Source organism: Petaurus breviceps, unplaced genomic scaffold (assembly GCF_028583685.1).
Source record: "Petaurus breviceps papuanus isolate PSGF00001 unplaced genomic scaffold, PetGlider_PUasm1.0 90654, whole genome shotgun sequence".
NCBI lineage: Eukaryota > Metazoa > Chordata > Mammalia > Diprotodontia > Petauridae > Petaurus > Petaurus breviceps.
This window is the reverse complement of record NW_027187301.1, coordinates 7,132,162-7,138,161: the sequence shown is the minus strand read 5'-3', so window position 1 is coordinate 7,138,161 and position 6,000 is coordinate 7,132,162.

Here is a 6,000-nt window from a genome sequence, read left to right as displayed (position 1 = left end):
TCTCTCTCTCTCTCTCTCTCTCTCTCTCTCTCTCTCTCTCTCTCTCTTTCTCTCTCTCTCTCTCTCTCTCTCTATATATATATATATATATGTATGTATGTACATATATGTATATATACACATACATACACACAAACGCATATATACACACATGCCTATACAGACATATATGCATATATGTGCACACATATGTATGTGTACACACACTCATACATATATACACATATATATTTAGTTCTAAGCCCCCAGTCAGAGACAGTTCTCTGGCAAAACACCTCCATGTTAAGATCGTTTTTCTCTAGGGATGCTCCCTGATCTTTGTTTTCTATCAACTGAATTTCTGGTAAGTACACCCAGACTAACAAAAGTCCTGTGGTTAGCACTATTTATAAAGATAAAATAAATGTTTAAAAGGAAAACAGACATACTTTCTGCTTGGATAGAAAAGTTTCAGGGTTTTATGAGGGAGCCCAACAGGCAAGAGGAGATATAGAACTACAAACTTGGAGGTTATAGTGGGTGGGTGGGGCCTGGGGCAAAGGGTTTCAGCAACATAGCATCTGTGCCAACACTTCATTTGCCCAATCAGCCAAGACAGCTTCACACAAGTTATACGAATCTTTCTTTGTGATGGCTGCCTTTGCCTGCATTTCTGCTCTGCTGGCTGGTCTCTCCCCCAGCTTCAGATATCTGGTACAAGTCTCATCCAGATTTGGATTCCCCTTCAAGTCTCACTCCCACCTAGACTGAGACGACTTTGTTCCTGTGCTGGTATATTGTGTGAAGAGGAAGGAATGACAAGGCAGGCGCCCAGTTCCTGGGCATCTCAATCCACCCTGCCATCATCTGTTTCAGTCCCTGAGGAAAAAAAAAGGTGTCTTCTCTTTGCCAAGACAAAAAAAAGCTCTTCAATCCTATCCCCTCTTACATCTTCCAGGAATTTGTCTCATCTGTTGTTCTTTCTCTCGCTCACCTTCCATCCTTTCCTACGTACCAGATCTTTCTTTATAACCTACAAACATGCTTGGACTCATCCCCTTTTTAAAAAGAACCTTCACTTGACCCTGCCATCTTCCCAAACTATTACTTTTTATCTTCCCCTCCTTTAGCTGCCAAAGAATCATATTTAGTCATTGCCTTCACTTTCTTACCACCCACTAATTTCTCAGTCTCTTAAAATCTAGTTATCAATCCCAACACTCAACTGAGGTCACTAAAAATCTCTTAATAAGTCTGATGGCTCTTTTTCAATCCTCAAATGCCCTCTTCGAAGGTTTAGTAACTGTCCACCATCTCCCCTGAATACTCACTCGTGCCTTGACTTCTGTGACATAGCTCTCCCCTCAGTTCTCCTCTTGTCTGGACACACATTCTATTTCTTTTGCTGGTTTATCATCCATTCCCTGACTCTTTATCTCTGGTTGTGAGGACTATTCTTTTCTCTCTGTGTGTGCTCTTTCTTGGAGCTCAAAGAACAGAAATTTCCCAAATCTGTTTAGGCAGTACCAATCTGTCTCCTAAAGTCCAGGCAAACACAATTAGCATCCTGTGTGCTGCCTACTGGATATCTATCTTCTCTTGGATAGCCTACAAGTTCCTTAAACTCATCATGTCCAAAATAGAATTCATTACTATATCTCTTAAATTTACCTTCCTCCAAATTTCTCTGTTTCTGTTGAGGGCACTACCACCCTAACAGTCATCCTTTACTCTTCCTCTACCTAACTCTCTTTAGTTAATCAGTGTCCAAATTCTTCTTCTTCCACCTCCACAATATCTTTTGCACCTCTTCTATTCCATGTACATAGTCATCAATTCTAGTTCAGACATTCATCACTTTTTTTCTAGACTATTATAATAACTACCATCTCAGTTTCCTTGCTTTAAATTTCTCCCCATCCCTAATCCAACCTCTGTTCTACTACCAAAATAATCTTCCTTACCCTGGTGTTTCTTGATTAAAAACTTCCATGGTTGCCCATTGCCTAATATAAAATGCAAATTTATTTACCACCAGCTGACTGCTTGGTTTTCACTCTACCATCAGGAAAATCTCATCACCAGGAAATGTACCATTATGGAGATTACTTTAGCTTTCATCCTCACACCGATCAGTACCCTCAGTACCCTCAGTTGTCTCTGCCTATCTTATTGGAGGGCTAAAGGGAGGAGTAAATATGCCTCCCAAAGCCCCTTTTAAAAAGGACCAAGAAGCCCAGCTAAGTCTTCATTTCCCACCTGCCGACACCTTCGTTCAACTCTAATTGGCTTCAACTCAAACACATGGCCATATACTCTCAGTCTCCTTCCTCCATTTTTAACTTCCACTTGTGTGTTTTCCTCCCTCATTATATTTTAAATACTTTGAAAGCAGATTGCTTTTATTTTTTTCCTTTTTTAATAGTTTTTTTCAATTACATGTAAAGATAATTTTTTAAAATTCACTTTTTAAAATTGAATTCCAAATTTTTTTTCTCCCTCACCTCCCCCTCTTTAAAATGGTAAGCAATTTGAAATATACATACAATCATATAAAACATATTTCCATATTAATCATGTTGTGATAGAAGAAACAGACTAAAAGAAAAAAAACATGAAAAAAATTAAGTGAAAATAGTATGCTTCGATTTGCATTCAGACTCCATCAGTTTTTTCCCTGGAGGTAGAGAGCATTTTCCATCATGAGTCTTTGAAATTGTCTTGGATCACTGTATTGCTGAGAAGAGCTAAGTCATTTATAGCTGATCATTGCACAGTACTGCTACTACCATGTATAATGTTCTCCTGATTCTGCTCACTTCACTTTGCATCAGTTCATAGAAGTCTTTTTCACTTTCTTTTTTTGTGTTGTCAGCACTTAACACAGTTCCTGATACATAATAGGTATTTAATAAATGTGTCATATCATGTTGTCATATTCCATGGCTTAGTATTTAAGGTCCTACACAGTTAGGTTCCCACTTATTATTCTATCTTCATATCACAAGTTTTACATTCTGGCCAAATTGAATTAACTGTCCCCCAAACTCTATCAGTTTATCCAAAGGTATGTGTGGGGAAGCTTTGATAGGTATCTTGGTAATGTTGCCCATTATTCCCTAAAATAGACTTTGATTCCCCACTAGAGAGGAAGAGGAGAAAAGACCATGATGTTGGTCACTCTCTTCTATTCAGAGAGGGGATACTAGACTAGACATCTGCCCCCCTCAAATGTTGCTAACCCAAGCAAAATTATGTTTTTGAAGTTCTGATAGAGCCGCGAGTGTGAGAGACACTGAGGCAGTCATAAGATGTTGGAGGGGGTGCACGTGACCTCTGAGGGGCAGAAGCTTGGAGATGTGGATGCCGACACTGCCGGGCCGAAAGGGCTGACATGGCATTGAGCACAGGGCCGTGGGAGCCGACTTTGCCAGGTTGGGAAAGGCCGACGTAGCATTGAGCGTGCCTTATCAACACGGACTCCTCTTAACACATACTCCTTTGCCCTGCACGATTGGCTCCCACATGGCATGTGATAGAAAGAAGAATGATAAGGATATTAGGGAAAAAGCAAGGGGAGGCTCCCCCCCCCCCCTCTCTCTCTCTCTCTCTCTCTCTCTCTCTCTCTCTTTGTCACGCTCTCTCTGTCCCACGGTTCCGCTCTGCTTTGTTCTGATGGCCACACTGTTAAGATGTATCTGAATAAAGAGCAGCCTTGCTTGGCAACCTCCGTGTTCTTGGGTGTTCTGTGAGGGTAAGTTCTTCTTGGAGACAAGAAGCCGGAGACATCCGAAGACTAGGAATGAGGTAAGCCAAGGCTGGAGCTGGGAAGGAGAGCCCAGCAAAGTTCAATCTGATTTCCTGGTTACTTTTGTGAAAATTAATTATTGAATCTGAATTTAATGTTATAGTTTAATCTGTAAGTGATTCTATTCTGTAGTCAGATTCTGTATTCTATGTAATAAGCCTACTCCTTTTCTCTGTCTTTGAACGTAGAAACTTGTGAGTTTAAATGTTCAGTCTCCCTCTCTTAAGTTAGATGCAAAGATTTAAGTTTTCCCACAAACATTGCTAATTAGAGGAAAACTCTGAACTATGTTTAGAAATTCAAGGCCCTCATAACCACTTTTAATTCTTAAGGAATTATCTCAGCGCCACCTGTAAATTACTCTGTGGCAAGGAAATTTCTTATCCCTCATAATTCCAGCTCCTGAGAATTCCCATGATAACTGTTTGCTGTCCTTGAGATCATACAAACTGACCTGACCCCATCTTAAGTCCAATTAAAAGATGATCTTATCTCTTTCCCAGGCACCAGTTAATCTACTTCCCTGATCCATAAATCAATGGTTCGGAATGTAGCTGGATCGCATCAGTCCACAGAGCAGTTCCTCTAAGACAAAGAGGGGTTGTCTGGGTCCCACATGTGTGTGTAAACACCCTTCCCTTAATGTATCAACCATGATTCCTCACTCCCATGATGTTGCCAAACCCATAACCAATTATATAGTTTCTGTTCTGTTCTTTAACCTATGCTTATAAGAATGAATTACATCTTCGATTCCTGGTCTTTTGGCTCACTGAGGCATTCATTAGGTGCATACTATTTTCATATTTGCTCCTTGTTAATAAAATGTTATATTGCTCAGAGATTACATGCCTCAGTCTACTTTTGTTGAATTTCACTGCGACACTATCTTTTAAAGAGAAATGGATGCCTCAGGCTTATATTTGAAGACTTAATTCCCTCCTGACCAAAAGCTAGTTATGCAAAAGACCATCATAGTAAGTGAATAGTGAGTAAACTCATTTATCCAAGCAGACAGTAAGCAAAAATCATAGAAGCTATATGGATTAAAACATACCAACCAATACACAACGTTAACAATCTCTCCCAGTGGGAAGGAATTATCTCAATTCATCCAAGAGACTCTTATTTCACCCAAAGGGGAATTCTTCAAAGTCTCTAGGGAACCAAGCCAGAAATCAGGGATATACTAAGGTCCTGGCTTTCACCTACATGGCTTCCCTCTAGAGTCTAGTCTCTTTACCTCTGGATTTCTCCTCAAAGAGAGTATGAAGCCATATGTATTCTCTCTGGAATGAGGAAGCATGTTTCTTTCCTCTCAAGCTCCTGCACTAACTTAACCCCTCACACAGGCAATTCTGTCAATGAAGAGAGTTCTATACAAATGGTCTATACTTGAAGCCAAGGTTGCATTTATACTACATCTTCACCCCTGTGCATTTTTACAGGCATAATCTATGGCTGGAATATATTCCCTTCTGATCCCCACCTCTCAGAATCCTTGTCTTCTTTCAAGGCTTAATCCTGGTATCATCTCCTTGTTGAAGGCTTCCCTCCCTTCCTCCCCATCCGTACTTTTTAATACTTTCACAGTCCTTGCTTTTTCTTATTCTAAACTTACTTAGCTGTATGTTTTGCCCAACTATTAGAATCCAGTGAGTGCAGGGACCATTTCGTTTTTGTCATTTCAGGTAGAAGGCATTTAATAAATATTTGTTTAATTGAGCATTAGATGGAGGCTAAATAAAATGGTGAATTCTCTAAGAAACAGAATAGTTCAGATGGAAGAGAAAGTAACAAAGTGAGCAGAATAATTAATTAAACAAATATCTTTTTACTCTGAGCTCGTATTTCTCAGAGTCGTCTCTTACTTTGACTCACTGGCCCTCTTACTGATAGGTTCTGCATCTTCTACCAGGTACACGGTTGTGTTGTAAATGGCCTTGGCCTGTGGGGAAGGGAAGAAGAAAGAAATCCCCTCACCCCACTCCCAGAATTGAGTATCAATGCCCTCTCAGGAGCTGGGCTCTTTTTTCATAGGTTGCCTCTCTTCTCTTCCACCAAAACTCACACCTCTCAGAGCTATCTCCCACTTTCATCACTCACTATAGCGTCTCTTTCCTTTCAAAGGGCCACCAGGGGCAAAACTAATCCTTCATCCAGTCAGTAGCTAAACTGCCTACTAATCCCACCAAATTTGACTGAAGATATTC